Source organism: Triturus cristatus, chromosome 12 (assembly GCF_964204655.1).
Source record: "Triturus cristatus chromosome 12, aTriCri1.1, whole genome shotgun sequence".
Taxonomy (NCBI): domain Eukaryota; kingdom Metazoa; phylum Chordata; class Amphibia; order Caudata; family Salamandridae; genus Triturus; species Triturus cristatus.
In genome coordinates, this window is record NC_140595.1 from 217,328,343 (window position 1) to 217,346,054 (window position 17,712).

Genomic DNA, 17,712 nt, shown 5'->3' on the forward strand with positions numbered 1-17,712 from the left:
TGACGTGCCCCTTCAAGTCTACCTGAGAGGAAGCTGACTCAGGATTGGTGACCTCTCACGGGCACAAATAACGGGCAAGCCCTATGAAAAGCACAGCATGAGTCTTGGTCCCACCTTTAAAAAGGAGGGTGACCTCTGGGATCTGGCAGCAGGATCTTTGGGAGATAAGAAAATATACTGCCTGCGATCGTGAAGTTTCAAGTCAGTCAAGAAAAGCAATCTCATGCACTGCACAAGCTCTTTCCCATGAGGCACCTCTCCTGCACTCTGTTTATGCAAATGAGCAAGCAGAGAGCTCAGGAATAAAACACCAAACTCATGTCCCCCAAAAAAGCAGCAGACAATTGCTGGATATTCCCCAACTTGTAATGCTTTTCTTTTAAACAAATGATAAACAGCCTCACCTGTGGCAAGGCTTAAAAAAATTGAATAAACTCTTAAATGTTCCTCTCCACGGAAATCTTTAGTAAAAGGCGAAAGATTTTTTCGTTTTGAAGAGAAACCAGAGTAAGTGACAATATAGCTCTCTAGGGTAAGTGGCGGCACATCAAAGACCCTGTCATTGCGAGGGTGAGGACCTGAAAGGTATTTTCAGGCTCTAAGAAAGAGGGCGAGAACCAGGCCGGTGGGCAAAACAGGCCAACATTTCAAAGTCTCTGCTCAAGGTACAAAAAGGTGGACTGTTCACATGTGTATGTCTGGGAATATGCAAATTTCTTTTGTACTCACCTCAGCTCATTAGGAGTTGTCGGGGCTGCTGGGGAAGGGGAACAGGAAATGTGAATCAGGCTTTTAGTTAAGTGGCACTGTAGGCCTTTTGTCCCCTAGCCATTTTACGCTTTCAACACCATCTCTCCAATCGATATGCTCAGAGCCACCACTGTGCTCTACACATAGCCATGCACCGTATGTGCCTTTTTCACACGTACTTTCATTAAACCTGAATATAGAAGGATATATCTGTCTAGGCTGGAGACACATGAAACAAGTCTGACGTGCCCCTTCAAGTCTACCTGAGAGGAAGCTGACTCAGGATTGGTGACCTCTCACGGGCACAAATAACGGGCAAGCCCTATGAAAAGCACAGCATGAGTCTTGGTCCCACCTTTAAAAAGGAGGGTGACCTCTGGGATCTGGCAGCAGGATCTTTGGGAGATAAGAAAATATACTGCCTGCAATCGTGAAGTTTCAAGTCAGTCAAGAAAAGCAATCTCATGCACTGCACAAGCTCTTTCCCATGAGGCACCTCTCCTGCACTCTGTTTATGCAAATGAGCAAGCAGAGAGCTCAGGAATAAAACACCAAACTCATGTCCCCCAAAAAAGCAGCAGACAATTGCTGGATATTCCCCAACTTGTAATGCTTTTCTTTTAAACAAATGATAAACAGCCTCACCTGTGGCAAGGATTAAAAAAATTGAATAAACTCTTAAATGTTCCTCTCCACGGAAATCTTTAGTAAAAGGCGAAAGATTTTTTCGTTTTGAAGAGAAACCAGAGTAAGTGACAATATAGCTCTCTAGGGTAAGTGGCGGCACATCAAAGACCCTGTCATTGCGAGGGTGAGGACCTGAAAGGTATTTTCAGGCTCTAAGAAAGAGGGCGAGAACCAGGCCGGTGGGCAAAACAGGCCAACATTTCAAAGTCTCTGCTCAAGGTACAAAAAGGTGGACTGTTCACATGTGTATGTCTGGGAATATGCAAATTTCTTTTGTACTCACCTCAGCTCATTAGGAGTTGTCGGGGCTGCTGGGGAAGGGGAACAGGAAATGTGAATCAGGCTTTTAGTTAAGTGGCACTGTAGGCCTTTTGTCCCCTAGCCATTTTACGCTTTCAACACGCTCTACACATAGCCATGCACCGTATGTGCCTTTTTCACACGTACTTTCATTAAACCTGAATATAGAAGGATATATCTGTCTAGGCTGGAGACACATGAAACAAGTCTGACGTGCCCCTTCAAGTCTACCTGAGAGGAAGCTGACTCAGGATTGGTGACCTCTCACGGGCACAAATAAGGGGCAAGCCCTATGAAAAGCACAGCATGAGTCTTGGTCCCACCTTTAAAAAGGAGGGTGACCTCTGGGATCTGGCAGCAGGATCTTTGGGAGATAAGAAAATATACTGCCTGCGATCGTGAAGTTTGAAGTCAGTCAAGAAAAGCAATCTCATGCACTGCACAAGCTCTTTCCCATGAGGCACCTCTCCTGCACTCTGTTTATGCAAATGAGCAAGCAGAGAGCTCAGGAATAAAACACCAAACTCATGTCCCCCAAAAAAGCAGCAGACAATTGCTGGATATTCCCCAACTTCTAATACTTTTCTTTTAAACAAATGATAAACAGCCTCACCTGTGGCAAGGCTTAAAAAAATTGAATAAACTCTTAAATGTTCCTCGCCACGGAAATCTTTAGTAAAAGGCGAAAGATTTTTTCGTTTTGAAGAGAAACCAGAATAAGTGACAATATAGCTCTCTAGGGTAAGTGGCGCCACATCAAAGACCCTGTCATTGCGAGGGTGAGGACCTGAAAGGTATTTTCAGGCTCTAAGAAAGAGGGCGAGAACCAGGCCGGTGGGCAAAACAGGCCAACATTTCAGAGTCTCTGCTCAAGGTACAAAAAGGTGGACTGTTCACATGTGTATATCTGGGAATATGCAAATTTCTTTTGTACTCACCTCAGCTCATTAGGAGTTGTCGGGGCTGCTGGGGAAGGGGAACAGGAAATGTGAATCAGGCTTTTAGTTAAGTGGCACTGTAGGCCTTTTGTCCCCTAGCCATTTTACGCTTTCAACACCATCCCTCCAATCGATAGGCTCAGAGCCACCACTGTGCTCTACACATAGCCATGCACCGTATGTGCCTTTTTCACACGTACTTTCATTAAACCTGAATATAGAAGGATATATCTGTCTAGGCTGGAGACACGTGAAACAAGTCTGACGTGCCCCTTCAAGTCTACCTGAGAGGAAGCTGACTCAGGATTGGCGACCTCTCAGGGCACCTCTAAACGGACACAAATAACGGGCAAGCCCTATGAAAAGCACAGCATGAGTCTTGGTCCCACCTTTAAAAAGGAGGGTGACCTCTGGGATCTGGCAGCAGGATCTTTGGGAGATAAGAAAATATACTGCCTGCGATCGTGAAGTTTCAAGTCAGTCAAGAAAAGCAATCTCATGCACTGCACAAGCTCTTTCCCATGAGGCACCTCTCCTGCACTCTGTTTATGCAAATGAGCAAGCAGAGAGCTCAGGAATAAAACACCAAACTCATGTCCCCCAAAAAAGCAGCAGACAATTGCTGGATATTCCCCAACTTGTAATGCTTTTCTTTTAAACAAATGATAAACAGCCTCACCTGTGGCAAGGCTTAAAAAAATTGAATAAACTCTTAAATGTTCCTCTCCACGGAAATCTTTAGTAAAAGGCGAAAGATTTTTTCGTTTTGAAGAGAAACCAGAGTAAGTGACAATATAGCTCTCTAGGGTAAGTGGCGGCACATCAAAGACCCTGTCATTGCGAGGGTGAGGACCTGAAAGGTATTTTCAGGCTCTAAGAAAGAGGGCGAGAACCAGGCCGGTGGGCAAAACAGGCCAACATTTCAAAGTCTCTGCTCAAGGTACAAAAAGGTGGACTGTTCACATGTGTATGTCTGGGAATATGCAAATTTCTTTTGTACTCACCTCAGCTCATTAGGAGTTGTCGGGGCTGCTGGGGAAGGGGAACAGGAAATGTGAAACAGGCTTTTAGTTAAGTGGCACTGTAGGCCTTTTGTCCCCTAGCCATTTTACGCTTTCAACACCATCTCTCCAATCGATATGCTCAGAGCCACCACTGTGCTCTACACATAGCCATGCACCGTATGTGCCTTTTTCACACGTACTTTCATTAAACCTGAATATAGAAGGATATATCTGTCTAGGCTGGAGACACATGAAACAAGTCTGACGTGCCCCTTCAAGTCTACCTGAGAGGAAGCTGACTCAGGATTGGTGACCTCTCACGGGCACAAATAAGGGGCAAGCCCTATGAAAAGCACAGCATGAGTCTTGGTCCCACCTTTAAAAAGGAGGGTGACCTCTGGGATCTGGCAGCAGGATCTTTGGGAGATAAGAAAATATACTGCCTGCGATCGTGAAGTTTGAAGTCAGTCAAGAAAAGCAATCTCATGCACTGCACAAGCTCTTTCCCATGAGGCACCTCTCCTGCACTCTGTTTATGCAAATGAGCAAGCAGAGAGCTCAGGAATAAAACACCAAACTCATGTCCCCCAAAAAAGCAGCAGACAATTGCTGGATATTCCCCAACTTCTAATACTTTTCTTTTAAACAAATGATAAACAGCCTCACCTGTGGCAAGGCTTAAAAAAATTGAATAAACTCTTAAATGTTCCTCGCCACGGAAATCTTTAGTAAAAGGCGAAAGATTTTTTCGTTTTGAAGAGAAACCAGAATAAGTGACAATATAGCTCTCTAGGGTAAGTGGCGCCACATCAAAGACCCTGTCATTGCGAGGGTGAGGACCTGAAAGGTATTTTCAGGCTCTAAGAAAGAGGGCGAGAACCAGGCCGGTGGGCAAAACAGGCCAACATTTCAGAGTCTCTGCTCAAGGTACAAAAAGGTGGACTGTTCACATGTGTATATCTGGGAATATGCAAATTTCTTTTGTACTCACCTCAGCTCATTAGGAGTTGTCGGGGCTGCTGGGGAAGGGGAACAGGAAATGTGAATCAGGCTTTTAGTTAAGTGGCACTGTAGGCCTTTTGTCCCCTAGCCATTTTACGCTTTCAACACCATCCCTCCAATCGATATGCTCAGAGCCACCACTGTGCTCTACACATAGCCATGCACCGTATGTGCCTTTTTCACACGTACTTTCATTAAACCTGAATATAGAAGGATATATCTGTCTAGGCTGGAGACACGTGAAACAAGTCTGACGTGCCCCTTCAAGTCTACCTGAGAGGAAGCTGACTCAGGATTGGCGACCTCTCAGGGCACCTCTAAACGGACACAAATAACGGGCAAGCCCTATGAAAAGCACAGCATGAGTCTTGGTCCCACCTTTAAAAAGGAGGGTGACCTCTGGGATCTGGCAGCAGGATCTTTGGGAGATAAGAAAATATACTGCCTGCGATCGTGAAGTTTCAAGTCAGTCAAGAAAAGCAATCTCATGCACTGCACAAGCTCTTTCCCATGAGGCACCTCTCCTGCACTCTGTTTATGCAAATGAGCAAGCAGAGAGCTCAGGAATAAAACACCAAACTCATGTCCCCCAAAAAAGCAGCAGACAATTGCTGGATATTCCCCAACTTGTAATGCTTTTCTTTTAAACAAATGATAAACAGCCTCACCTGTGGCAAGGCTTAAAAAAATTGAATAAACTCTTAAATGTTCCTCTCCACGGAAATCTTTAGTAAAAGGCGAAAGATTTTTTCGTTTTGAAGAGAAACCAGAGTAAGTGACAATATAGCTCTCTAGGGTAAGTGGCGGCACATCAAAGACCCTGTCATTGCGAGGGTGAGGACCTGAAAGGTATTTTCAGGCTCTAAGAAAGAGGGCGAGAACCAGGCCGGTGGGCAAAACAGGCCAACATTTCAAAGTCTCTGCTCAAGGTACAAAAAGGTGGACTGTTCACATGTGTATGTCTGGGAATATGCAAATTTCTTTTGTACTCACCTCAGCTCATTAGGAGTTGTCGGGGCTGCTGGGGAAGGGGAACAGGAAATGTGAAACAGGCTTTTAGTTAAGTGGCACTGTAGGCCTTTTGTCCCCTAGCCATTTTACACTTTCAACACGCTCTACACATAGCCATGCACCGTATGTGCCTTTTTCACACGTACTTTCATTAAACCTGAATATAGAAGGATATATCTGTCTAGGCTGGAGACACGTGAAACAAGTCTGACGTGCCCCTTCAAGTCTACCTGAGAGGAAGCTGACTCAGGATTGGCGACCTCTCAGGGCACCTCTAACGGGCACAAATAACGGGCAAGCCCTATGAAAAGCACAGCATGAGTCTTGGTCCCACCTTTAAAAAGGAGGGTGACCTCTGGGGTCTGGCAGCAGGATCTTTGGGAGATAAAAAAATATACTGCCTGCGATCGTGAAGTTTCAAGTCAGTCAAGAAAAGCAATCTCATGCACTGCACAAGCTCTTTCCCATGAGGCACCTCTCCTGCACTCTGTTTATGCAAATGAGCAAGCAGAGAGCTCAGGAATAAAACACCAAACTCATGTCCCTCAAAAAAGCAGCAGACAATTGCTGGATATTCCCCAACTTGTAATGCTTTTCTTTTAAACAAATGATAAACAGCCTCACCTGTGGCAAGGCTTAAAAAAATTGAATAAACTCTTAAATGTTCCTCTCCACGGAAATCTTTAGTAAAAGGCGAAAGATTTTTTCGTTTTGAAGAGAAACCAGAGTAAGTGACAATATAGCTCTCTAGGGTAAGTGGCGGCACATCAAAGACCCTGTCATTGCGAGGGTGAGGACCTGAAAGGTATTTTCAGGCTCTAAGACAGAGGGCGAGAACCAGGCCGGTGGGCAAAACAGGCCAACATTTCAAAGTCTCTGCTCAAGGTACAAAAAGGTGGACTGTTCACATGTGTATATCTGGGAATATGCAAATTTCTTTTGTACTCACCTCAGCTCATTAGGAGTTGTCGGGGCTGCTGGGGAAGGGGAACAGGAAATGTGAATCAGGCTTTTAGTTAAGTGGCACTGTAGGCCTTTTGTCCCCTAGCCATTTTACGCTTTCAACACGCTCTACACATAGCCATGCACCGTATGTGCCTTTTTCACACGTACTTTCATTAAACCTGAATATAGAAGGATATATCTGTCTAGGCTGGAGACACGTGAAACAAGTCTGACGTGCCCCTTCAAGTCTACCTGAGAGGAAGCTGACTCAGGATTGGTGACCTCTCACGGGCACAAATAACGGGCAAGCCCTATGAAAAGCACAGCATGAGTCTTGGTCCCACCTTTAAAAAGGAGGGTGACCTCTGGGATCTGGCAGCAGGATCTTTGGGAGATAAGAAAATATACTGCCTGCGATCGTGAAGTTTCAAGTCAGTCAAGAAAAGCAATCTCATGCACTGCACAAGCTCTTTCCCATGAGGCACCTCTCCTGCACTCTGTTTATGCAAATGAGCAAGCAGAGAGCTCAGGAATAAAACACCAAACTCATGTCCCCCAAAAAAGCAGCAGACAATTGCTGGATATTCCCCAACTTGTAATGCTTTTCTTTTAAACAAATGATAAACAGCCTCACCTGTGGCAAGGCTTAAAAAAATTGAATAAACTCTTAAATGTTCCTCTCCACGGAAATCTTTAGTAAAAGGCGAAAGATTTTTTCGTTTTGAAGAGAAACCAGAGTAAGTGACAATATAGCTCTCTAGGGTAAGTGGCGGCACATCAAAGACCCTGTCATTGCGAGGGTGAGGACCTGAAAGGTATTTTCAGGCTCTAAGAAAGAGGGCGAGAACCAGGCCGGTGGGCAAAACAGGCCAACATTTCAAAGTCTCTGCTCAAGGTACAAAAAGGTGGACTGTTCACATGTGTATGTCTGGGAATATGCAAATTTCTTTTGTACTCACCTCAGCTCATTAGGAGTTGTCGGGGCTGCTGGGGAAGGGGAACAGGAAATGTGAATCAGGCTTTTAGTTAAGTGGCACTGTAGGCCTTTTGTCCCCTAGCCATTTTACGCTTTCAACACCATCTCTCCAATCGATATGCTCAGAGCCACCACTGTGCTCTACACATAGCCATGCACCGTATGTGCCTTTTTCACACGTACTTTCATTAAACCTGAATATAGAAGGATATATCTGTCTAGGCTGGAGACACATGAAACAAGTCTGACGTGCCCCTTCAAGTCTACCTGAGAGGAAGCTGACTCAGGATTGGTGACCTCTCACGGGCACAAATAACGGGCAAGCCCTATGAAAAGCACAGCATGAGTCTTGGTCCCACCTTTAAAAAGGAGGGTGACCTCTGGGATCTGGCAGCAGGATCTTTGGGAGATAAGAAAATATACTGCCTGCAATCGTGAAGTTTCAAGTCAGTCAAGAAAAGCAATCTCATGCACTGCACAAGCTCTTTCCCATGAGGCACCTCTCCTGCACTCTGTTTATGCAAATGAGCAAGCAGAGAGCTCAGGAATAAAACACCAAACTCATGTCCCCCAAAAAAGCAGCAGACAATTGCTGGATATTCCCCAACTTGTAATGCTTTTCTTTTAAACAAATGATAAACAGCCTCACCTGTGGCAAGGCTTAAAAAAATTGAATAAACTCTTAAATGTTCCTCTCCACGGAAATCTTTAGTAAAAGGCGAAAGATTTTTTCGTTTTGAAGAGAAACCAGAGTAAGTGACAATATAGCTCTCTAGGGTAAGTGGCGGCACATCAAAGACCCTGTCATTGCGAGGGTGAGGACCTGAAAGGTATTTTCAGGCTCTAAGAAAGAGGGCGAGAACCAGGCCGGTGGGCAAAACAGGCCAACATTTCAAAGTCTCTGCTCAAGGTACAAAAAGGTGGACTGTTCACATGTGTATGTCTGGGAATATGCAAATTTCTTTTGTACTCACCTCAGCTCATTAGGAGTTGTCGGGGCTGCTGGGGAAGGGGAACAGGAAATGTGAATCAGGCTTTTAGTTAAGTGGCACTGTAGGCCTTTTGTCCCCTAGCCATTTTACGCTTTCAACACCATCCCTCCAATCGATATGCTCAGAGCCACCACTGTGCTCTACACATAGCCATGCACCGTATGTGCCTTTTTCACACGTACTTTCATTAAACCTGAATATAGAAGGATATATCTGTCTAGGCTGGAGACACGTGAAACAAGTCTGACGTGCCCCTTCAAGTCTACCTGAGAGGAAGCTGACTCAGGATTGGCGACCTCTCAGGGCACCTCTAACAGGCACAAATAACGGGCAAGCCCTATGAAAAGCACAGCATGAGTCTTGGTCCCACCTTTAAAAAGGAGGGTGACCTCTGGGATCTGGCAGCAGGATCTTTGGGAGATAAGAAAATATACTGCCTGCGATCGTGAAGTTTCAAGTCAGTCAAGAAAAGCAATCTCATGCACTGCACAAGCTCTTTCCCATGAGGCACCTCTCCTGCACTCTGTTTATGCAAATGAGCAAGCAGAGAGCTCAGGAATAAAACACCAAACTCATGTCCCCCAAAAAAGCAGCAGACAATTGCTGGATATTCCCCAACTTGTAATGCTTTTCTTTTAAACAAATGATAAACAGCCTCACCTGTGGCAAGGCTTAAAAAAATTGAATAAACTCTTAAATGTTCCTCTCCACGGAAATCTTTAGTAAAAGGCGAAAGATTTTTTCGTTTTGAAGAGAAACCAGAGTAAGTGACAATATAGCTCTCTAGGGTAAGTGGCGGCACATCAAAGACCCTGTCATTGCGAGGGTGAGGACCTGAAAGGTATTTTCAGGCTCTAAGAAAGAGGGCGAGAACCAGGCCGGTGGGCAAAACAGGCCAACATTTCAAAGTCTCTGCTCAAGGTACAAAAAGGTGGACTGTTCACATGTGTATATCTGGGAATATGCAAATTTCTTTTGTACTCACCTCAGCTCATTAGGAGTTGTCGGGGCTGCTGGGGAAGGGGAACAGGAAATGTGAATCAGGCTTTTAGTTAAGTGGCACTGTAGGCCTTTTGTCCCCTAGCCATTTTACGCTTTCAACACCATCCCTCCAATCGATAGGCTCAGAGCCACCACTGTGCTCTACACATAGCCATGCACCGTATGTGCCTTTTTCACACGTACTTTCATTAAACCTGAATATAGAAGGATATATCTGTCTAGGCTGGAGACACGTGAAACAAGTCTGACGTGCCCCTTCAAGTCTACCTGAGAGGAAGCTGACTCAGGATTGGCGACCTCTCAGGGCACCTCTAAACGGACACAAATAACGGGCAAGCCCTATGAAAAGCACAGCATGAGTCTTGGTCCCACCTTTAAAAAGGAGGGTGACCTCTGGGATCTGGCAGCAGGATCTTTGGGAGATAAGAAAATATACTGCCTGCGATCGTGAAGTTTCAAGTCAGTCAAGAAAAGCAATCTCATGCACTGCACAAGCTCTTTCCCATGAGGCACCTCTCCTGCACTCTGTTTATGCAAATGAGCAAGCAGAGAGCTCAGGAATAAAACACCAAACTCATGTCCCCCAAAAAAGCAGCAGACAATTGCTGGATATTCCCCAACTTGTAATGCTTTTCTTTTAAACAAATGATAAACAGCCTCACCTGTGGCAAGGCTTAAAAAAATTGAATAAACTCTTAAATGTTCCTCTCCACGGAAATCTTTAGTAAAAGGCGAAAGATTTTTTCGTTTTGAAGAGAAACCAGAGTAAGTGACAATATAGCTCTCTAGGGTAAGTGGCGGCACATCAAAGACCCTGTCATTGCGAGGGTGAGGACCTGAAAGGTATTTTCAGGCTCTAAGAAAGAGGGCGAGAACCAGGCCGGTGGGCAAAACAGGCCAACATTTCAAAGTCTCTGCTCAAGGTACAAAAAGGTGGACTGTTCACATGTGTATGTCTGGGAATATGCAAATTTCTTTTGTACTCACCTCAGCTCATTAGGAGTTGTCGGGGCTGCTGGGGAAGGGGAACAGGAAATGTGAAACAGGCTTTTAGTTAAGTGGCACTGTAGGCCTTTTGTCCCCTAGCCATTTTACACTTTCAACACGCTCTACACATAGCCATGCACCGTATGTGCCTTTTTCACACGTACTTTCATTAAACCTGAATATAGAAGGATATATCTGTCTAGGCTGGAGACACGTGAAACAAGTCTGACGTGCCCCTTCAAGTCTACCTGAGAGGAAGCTGACTCAGGATTGGCGACCTCTCAGGGCACCTCTAACGGGCACAAATAACGGGCAAGCCCTATGAAAAGCACAGCATGAGTCTTGGTCCCACCTTTAAAAAGGAGGGTGACCTCTGGGGTCTGGCAGCAGGATCTTTGGGAGATAAGAACATATACTGCCTGCGATCGTGAAGTTTCAAGTCAGTCAAGAAAAGCAATCTCATGCACTGCACAAGCTCTTTCCCATGAGGCACCTCTCCTGCACTCTGTTTATGCAAATGAGCAAGCAGAGAGCTCAGGAATAAAACACCAAACTCATGTCCCCCAAAAAAGCAGCAGACAATTGCTGGATATTCCCCAACTTGTAATGCTTTTCTTTTAAACAAATGATAAACAGCCTCACCTGTGGCAAGGCTTAAAAAAATTGAATAAACTCTTAAATGTTCCTCTCCACGGAAATCTTTAGTAAAAGGCGAAAGATTTTTTCGTTTTGAAGAGAAACCAGAGTAAGTGACAATATAGCTCTCTAGGGTAAGTGGCGGCACATCAAAGACCCTGTCATTGCGAGGGTGAGGACCTGAAAGGTATTTTCAGGCTCTAAGAAAGAGGGCGAGAACCAGGCCGGTGGGCAAAACAGGCCAACATTTCAAAGTCTCTGCTCAAGGTACAAAAAGGTGGACTGTTCACATGTGTATGTCTGGGAATATGCAAATTTCTTTTGTACTCACCTCAGCTCATTAGGAGTTGTCGGGGCTGCTGGGGAAGGGGAACAGGAAATGTGAATCAGGCTTTTAGTTAAGTGGCACTGTAGGCCTTTTGTCCCCTAGCCATTTTACGCTTTCAACACGCTCTACACATAGCCATGCACCGTATGTGCCTTTTTCACACGTACTTTCATTAAACCTGAATATAGAAGGATATATCTGTCTAGGCTGGAGACACGTGAAACAAGTCTGACGTGCCCCTTCAAGTCTACCTGAGAGGAAGCTGACTCAGGATTGGTGACCTCTCACGGGCACAAATAACGGGCAAGCCCTATGAAAAGCACAGCATGAGTCTTGGTCCCACCTTTAAAAAGGAGGGTGACCTCTGGGATCTGGCAGCAGGATCTTTGGGAGATAAGAAAATATACTGCCTGCGATCGTGAAGTTTCAAGTCAGTCAAGAAAAGCAATCTCATGCACTGCACAAGCTCTTTCCCATGAGGCACCTCTCCTGCACTCTGTTTATGCAAATGAGCAAGCAGAGAGCTCAGGAATAAAACACCAAACTCATGTCCCCCAAAAAAGCAGCAGACAATTGCTGGATATTCCCCAACTTGTAATGCTTTTCTTTTAAACAAATGATAAACAGCCTCACCTGTGGCAAGGCTTAAAAAAATTGAATAAACTCTTAAATGTTCCTCTCCACGGAAATCTTTAGTAAAAGGCGAAAGATTTTTTCGTTTTGAAGAGAAACCAGAGTAAGTGACAATATAGCTCTCTAGGGTAAGTGGCGGCACATCAAAGACCCTGTCATTGCGAGGGTGAGGACCTGAAAGGTATTTTCAGGCTCTAAGAAAGAGGGCGAGAACCAGGCCGGTGGGCAAAACAGGCCAACATTTCAAAGTCTCTGCTCAAGGTACAAAAAGGTGGACTGTTCACATGTGTATGTCTGGGAATATGCAAATTTCTTTTGTACTCACCTCAGCTCATTAGGAGTTGTCGGGGCTGCTGGGGAAGGGGAACAGGAAATGTGAATCAGGCTTTTAGTTAAGTGGCACTGTAGGCCTTTTGTCCCCTAGCCATTTTACGCTTTCAACACCATCTCTCCAATCGATATGCTCAGAGCCACCACTGTGCTCTACACATAGCCATGCACCGTATGTGCCTTTTTCACACGTACTTTCATTAAACCTGAATATAGAAGGATATATCTGTCTAGGCTGGAGACACATGAAACAAGTCTGACGTGCCCCTTCAAGTCTACCTGAGAGGAAGCTGACTCAGGATTGGTGACCTCTCACGGGCACAAATAACGGGCAAGCCCTATGAAAAGCACAGCATGAGTCTTGGTCCCACCTTTAAAAAGGAGGGTGACCTCTGGGATCTGGCAGCAGGATCTTTGGGAGATAAGAAAATATACTGCCTGCAATCGTGAAGTTTCAAGTCAGTCAAGAAAAGCAATCTCATGCACTGCACAAGCTCTTTCCCATGAGGCACCTCTCCTGCACTCTGTTTATGCAAATGAGCAAGCAGAGAGCTCAGGAATAAAACACCAAACTCATGTCCCCCAAAAAAGCAGCAGACAATTGCTGGATATTCCCCAACTTGTAATGCTTTTCTTTTAAACAAATGATAAACAGCCTCACCTGTGGCAAGGATTAAAAAAATTGAATAAACTCTTAAATGTTCCTCTCCACGGAAATCTTTAGTAAAAGGCGAAAGATTTTTTCGTTTTGAAGAGAAACCAGAGTAAGTGACAATATAGCTCTCTAGGGTAAGTGGCGGCACATCAAAGACCCTGTCATTGCGAGGGTGAGGACCTGAAAGGTATTTTCAGGCTCTAAGAAAGAGGGCGAGAACCAGGCCGGTGGGCAAAACAGGCCAACATTTCAAAGTCTCTGCTCAAGGTACAAAAAGGTGGACTGTTCACATGTGTATGTCTGGGAATATGCAAATTTCTTTTGTACTCACCTCAGCTCATTAGGAGTTGTCGGGGCTGCTGGGGAAGGGGAACAGGAAATGTGAATCAGGCTTTTAGTTAAGTGGCACTGTAGGCCTTTTGTCCCCTAGCCATTTTACGCTTTCAACACCATCCCTCCAATCGATATGCTCAGAGCCACCACTGTGCTCTACACATAGCCATGCACCGTATGTGCCTTTTTCACACGTACTTTCATTAAACCTGAATATAGAAGGATATATCTGTCTAGGCTGGAGACACGTGAAACAAGTCTGACGTGCCCCTTCAAGTCTACCTGAGAGGAAGCTGACTCAGGATTGGCGACCTCTCAGGGCACCTCTAACAGGCACAAATAACGGGCAAGCCCTATGAAAAGCACAGCATGAGTCTTGGTCCCACCTTTAAAAAGGAGGGTGACCTCTGGGATCTGGCAGCAGGATCTTTGGGAGATAAGAAAATATACTGCCTGCGATCGTGAAGTTTCAAGTCAGTCAAGAAAAGCAATCTCATGCACTGCACAAGCTCTTTCCCATGAGGCACCTCTCCTGCACTCTGTTTATGCAAATGAGCAAGCAGAGAGCTCAGGAATAAAACACCAAACTCATGTCCCCCAAAAAAGCAGCAGACAATTGCTGGATATTCCCCAACTTGTAATGCTTTTCTTTTAAACAAATGATAAACAGCCTCACCTGTGGCAAGGCTTAAAAAAATTGAATAAACTCTTAAATGTTCCTCTCCACGGAAATCTTTAGTAAAAGGCGAAAGATTTTTTCGTTTTGAAGAGAAACCAGAGTAAGTGACAATATAGCTCTCTAGGGTAAGTGGCGGCACATCAAAGACCCTGTCATTGCGAGGGTGAGGACCTGAAAGGTATTTTCAGGCTCTAAGAAAGAGGGCGAGAACCAGGCCGGTGGGCAAAACAGGCCAACATTTCAAAGTCTCTGCTCAAGGTACAAAAAGGTGGACTGTTCACATGTGTATGTCTGGGAATATGCAAATTTCTTTTGTACTCACCTCAGCTCATTAGGAGTTGTCGGGGCTGCTGGGGAAGGGGAACAGGAAATGTGAATCAGGCTTTTAGTTAAGTGGCACTGTAGGCCTTTTGTCCCCTAGCCATTTTACGCTTTCAACACGCTCTACACATAGCCATGCACCGTATGTGCCTTTTTCACACGTACTTTCATTAAACCTGAATATAGAAGGATATATCTGTCTAGGCTGGAGACACGTGAAACAAGTCTGACGTGCCCCTTCAAGTCTACCTGAGAGGAAGCTGACTCAGGATTGGCGACCTCTCAGGGCACCTCTAACGGGCACAAATAACGGGCAAGCCCTATGAAAAGCACAGCATGAGTCTTGGTCCCACCTTTAAAAAGGAGGGTGACCTCTGGGGTCTGGCAGCAGGATCTTTGGGAGATAAAAAAATATACTGCCTGCGATCGTGAAGTTTCAAGTCAGTCAAGAAAAGCAATCTCATGCACTGCACAAGCTCTTTCCCATGAGGCACCTCTCCTGCACTCTGTTTATGCAAATGAGCAAGCAGAGAGCTCAGGAATAAAACACCAAACTCATGTCCCCCAAAAAAGCAGCAGACAATTGCTGGATATTCCCCAACTTCTAATACTTTTCTTTTAAACAAATGATAAACAGCCTCACCTGTGGCAAGGCTTAAAAAAATTGAATAAACTCTTAAATGTTCCTCGCCACGGAAATCTTTAGTAAAAGGCGAAAGATTTTTTCGTTTTGAAGAGAAACCAGAATAAGTGACAATATAGCTCTCTAGGGTAAGTGGCGCCACATCAAAGACCCTGTCATTGCGAGGGTGAGGACCTGAAAGGTATTTTCAGGCTCTAAGAAAGAGGGCGAGAACCAGGCCGGTGGGCAAAACAGGCCAACATTTCAGAGTCTCTGCTCAAGGTACAAAAAGGTGGACTGTTCACATGTGTATATCTGGGAATATGCAAATTTCTTTTGTACTCACCTCAGCTCATTAGGAGTTGTCGGGGCTGCTGGGGAAGGGGAACAGGAAATGTGAATCAGGCTTTTAGTTAAGTGGCACTGTAGGCCTTTTGTCCCCTAGCCATTTTACGCTTTCAACACCATCCCTCCAATCGATAGGCTCAGAGCCACCACTGTGCTCTACACATAGCCATGCACCGTATGTGCCTTTTTCACACGTACTTTCATTAAACCTGAATATAGAAGGATATATCTGTCTAGGCTGGAGACACGTGAAACAAGTCTGACGTGCCCCTTCAAGTCTACCTGAGAGGAAGCTGACTCAGGATTGGCGACCTCTCAGGGCACCTCTAAACGGACACAAATAACGGGCAAGCCCTATGAAAAGCACAGCATGAGTCTTGGTCCCACCTTTAAAAAGGAGGGTGACCTCTGGGATCTGGCAGCAGGATCTTTGGGAGATAAGAAAATATACTGCCTGCGATCGTGAAGTTTCAAGTCAGTCAAGAAAAGCAATCTCATGCACTGCACAAGCTCTTTCCCATGAGGCACCTCTCCTGCACTCTGTTTATGCAAATGAGCAAGCAGAGAGCTCAGGAATAAAACACCAAACTCATGTCCCCCAAAAAAGCAGCAGACAATTGCTGGATATTCCCCAACTTGTAATGCTTTTCTTTTAAACAAATGATAAACAGCCTCACCTGTGGCAAGGCTTAAAAAAATTGAATAAACTCTTAAATGTTCCTCTCCACGGAAATCTTTAGTAAAAGGCGAAAGATTTTTTCGTTTTGAAGAGAAACCAGAGTAAGTGACAATATAGCTCTCTAGGGTAAGTGGCGGCACATCAAAGACCCTGTCATTGCGAGGGTGAGGACCTGAAAGGTATTTTCAGGCTCTAAGAAAGAGGGCGAGAACCAGGCCGGTGGGCAAAACAGGCCAACATTTCAAAGTCTCTGCTCAAGGTACAAAAAGGTGGACTGTTCACATGTGTATGTCTGGGAATATGCAAATTTCTTTTGTACTCACCTCAGCTCATTAGGAGTTGTCGGGGCTGCTGGGGAAGGGGAACAGGAAATGTGAAACAGGCTTTTAGTTAAGTGGCACTGTAGGCCTTTTGTCCCCTAGCCATTTTACACTTTCAACACGCTCTACACATAGCCATGCACCGTATGTGCCTTTTTCACACGTACTTTCATTAAACCTGAATATAGAAGGATATATCTGTCTAGGCTGGAGACACGTGAAACAAGTCTGACGTGCCCCTTCAAGTCTACCTGAGAGGAAGCTGACTCAGGATTGGCGACCTCTCAGGGCACCTCTAACGGGCACAAATAACGGGCAAGCCCTATGAAAAGCACAGCATGAGTCTTGGTCCCACCTTTAAAAAGGAGGGTGACCTCTGGGGTCTGGCAGCAGGATCTTTGGGAGATAAAAAAATATACTGCCTGCGATCGTGAAGTTTCAAGTCAGTCAAGAAAAGCAATCTCATGCACTGCACAAGCTCTTTCCCATGAGGCACCTCTCCTGCACTCTGTTTATGCAAATGAGCAAGCAGAGAGCTCAGGAATAAAACACCAAACTCATGTCCCTCAAAAAAGCAGCAGACAATTGCTGGATATTCCCCAACTTGTAATGCTTTTCTTTTAAACAAATGATAAACAGCCTCACCTGTGGCAAGGCTTAAAAAAATTGAATAAACTCTTAAATGTTCCTCTCCACGGAAATCTTTAGTAAAAGGCGAAAGATTTTTTCGTTTTGAAGAGAAACCAGAGTAAGTGACAATATAGCTCTCTAGGGTAAGTGGCGGCACATCAAAGACCCTGTCATTGCGAGGGTGAGGACCTGAAAGGTATTTTCAGGCTCTAAGAAAGAGGGCGAGAACCAGGCCGGTGGGCAAAACAGGCCAACATTTCAAAGTCTCTGCTCAAGGTACAAAAAGGTGGACTGTTCACATGTGTATGTCTGGGAATATGCAAATTTCTTTTGTACTCACCTCAGCTCATTAGGAGTTGTCGGGGCTGCTGGGGAAGGGGAACAGGAAATGTGAATCAGGCTTTTAGTTAAGTGGCACTGTAGGCCTTTTGTCACCTAGCCATTTTACGCTTTCAACACCATCTCTCCAATCGATATGCTCAGAGCCACCACTGTGCTCTACACATAGCCATGCACCGTATGTGCCTTTTTCACACGTACTTTCATTAAACCTGAATATAGAAGGATATATCTGTCTAGGCTGGAGACACATGAAACAAGTCTG

At 45.1% G+C, this 17,712-nt stretch overlaps 18 non-coding genes across 18 annotated transcripts; all 18 read right to left on the bottom strand.

The window, feature by feature from the left end:
• Positions 1-396: 396 nt before the first annotated feature.
• Positions 397-511, bottom strand: LOC146773844 (U5 spliceosomal RNA). The gene has a single exon (XR_014972463.1). It is a non-coding gene; the product is annotated as a U5 spliceosomal RNA (small nuclear RNA).
• Positions 512-1,387: 876 nt separating this feature from the next.
• Positions 1,388-1,502, bottom strand: LOC146773845 (U5 spliceosomal RNA). The gene has a single exon (XR_014973990.1). It is a non-coding gene; the product is annotated as a U5 spliceosomal RNA (small nuclear RNA).
• An 840-nt stretch (positions 1,503-2,342) lies between these two features.
• Positions 2,343-2,457, bottom strand: LOC146773846 (U5 spliceosomal RNA). The gene has a single exon (XR_014974620.1). It is a non-coding gene; the product is annotated as a U5 spliceosomal RNA (small nuclear RNA).
• Positions 2,458-3,346: 889 nt separating this feature from the next.
• LOC146773847 (U5 spliceosomal RNA) lies at positions 3,347-3,461 on the bottom strand. The gene has a single exon (XR_014972464.1). It is a non-coding gene; the product is annotated as a U5 spliceosomal RNA (small nuclear RNA).
• Positions 3,462-4,337: 876 nt separating this feature from the next.
• Positions 4,338-4,452, bottom strand: LOC146773848 (U5 spliceosomal RNA). The gene has a single exon (XR_014974621.1). It is a non-coding gene; the product is annotated as a U5 spliceosomal RNA (small nuclear RNA).
• An 889-nt stretch (positions 4,453-5,341) lies between these two features.
• On the bottom strand, positions 5,342-5,456 carry LOC146773849 (U5 spliceosomal RNA). The gene has a single exon (XR_014972465.1). It is a non-coding gene; the product is annotated as a U5 spliceosomal RNA (small nuclear RNA).
• Positions 5,457-6,308: 852 nt separating this feature from the next.
• LOC146773850 (U5 spliceosomal RNA) lies at positions 6,309-6,423 on the bottom strand. Its single transcript, XR_014972466.1, has one exon. It is a non-coding gene; the product is annotated as a U5 spliceosomal RNA (small nuclear RNA).
• An 840-nt stretch (positions 6,424-7,263) lies between these two features.
• LOC146773851 (U5 spliceosomal RNA) lies at positions 7,264-7,378 on the bottom strand. The gene has a single exon (XR_014972467.1). It is a non-coding gene; the product is annotated as a U5 spliceosomal RNA (small nuclear RNA).
• An 876-nt stretch (positions 7,379-8,254) lies between these two features.
• On the bottom strand, positions 8,255-8,369 carry LOC146773852 (U5 spliceosomal RNA). Its single transcript, XR_014972468.1, has one exon. It is a non-coding gene; the product is annotated as a U5 spliceosomal RNA (small nuclear RNA).
• An 888-nt stretch (positions 8,370-9,257) lies between these two features.
• On the bottom strand, positions 9,258-9,372 carry LOC146773853 (U5 spliceosomal RNA). Its single transcript, XR_014972469.1, has one exon. It is a non-coding gene; the product is annotated as a U5 spliceosomal RNA (small nuclear RNA).
• Positions 9,373-10,261: 889 nt separating this feature from the next.
• Positions 10,262-10,376, bottom strand: LOC146773854 (U5 spliceosomal RNA). The gene has a single exon (XR_014972471.1). It is a non-coding gene; the product is annotated as a U5 spliceosomal RNA (small nuclear RNA).
• Positions 10,377-11,228: 852 nt separating this feature from the next.
• Positions 11,229-11,343, bottom strand: LOC146773855 (U5 spliceosomal RNA). The gene has a single exon (XR_014972472.1). It is a non-coding gene; the product is annotated as a U5 spliceosomal RNA (small nuclear RNA).
• An 840-nt stretch (positions 11,344-12,183) lies between these two features.
• LOC146773856 (U5 spliceosomal RNA) lies at positions 12,184-12,298 on the bottom strand. The gene has a single exon (XR_014972473.1). It is a non-coding gene; the product is annotated as a U5 spliceosomal RNA (small nuclear RNA).
• An 876-nt stretch (positions 12,299-13,174) lies between these two features.
• Positions 13,175-13,289, bottom strand: LOC146773857 (U5 spliceosomal RNA). Its single transcript, XR_014973991.1, has one exon. It is a non-coding gene; the product is annotated as a U5 spliceosomal RNA (small nuclear RNA).
• Positions 13,290-14,177: 888 nt separating this feature from the next.
• Positions 14,178-14,292, bottom strand: LOC146773858 (U5 spliceosomal RNA). Its single transcript, XR_014972474.1, has one exon. It is a non-coding gene; the product is annotated as a U5 spliceosomal RNA (small nuclear RNA).
• An 852-nt stretch (positions 14,293-15,144) lies between these two features.
• On the bottom strand, positions 15,145-15,259 carry LOC146773859 (U5 spliceosomal RNA). The gene has a single exon (XR_014974622.1). It is a non-coding gene; the product is annotated as a U5 spliceosomal RNA (small nuclear RNA).
• Positions 15,260-16,148: 889 nt separating this feature from the next.
• Positions 16,149-16,263, bottom strand: LOC146773860 (U5 spliceosomal RNA). The gene has a single exon (XR_014972475.1). It is a non-coding gene; the product is annotated as a U5 spliceosomal RNA (small nuclear RNA).
• An 852-nt stretch (positions 16,264-17,115) lies between these two features.
• LOC146773861 (U5 spliceosomal RNA) lies at positions 17,116-17,230 on the bottom strand. Its single transcript, XR_014972476.1, has one exon. It is a non-coding gene; the product is annotated as a U5 spliceosomal RNA (small nuclear RNA).
• Between the last annotated feature and the right edge of the window lie 482 nt (positions 17,231-17,712).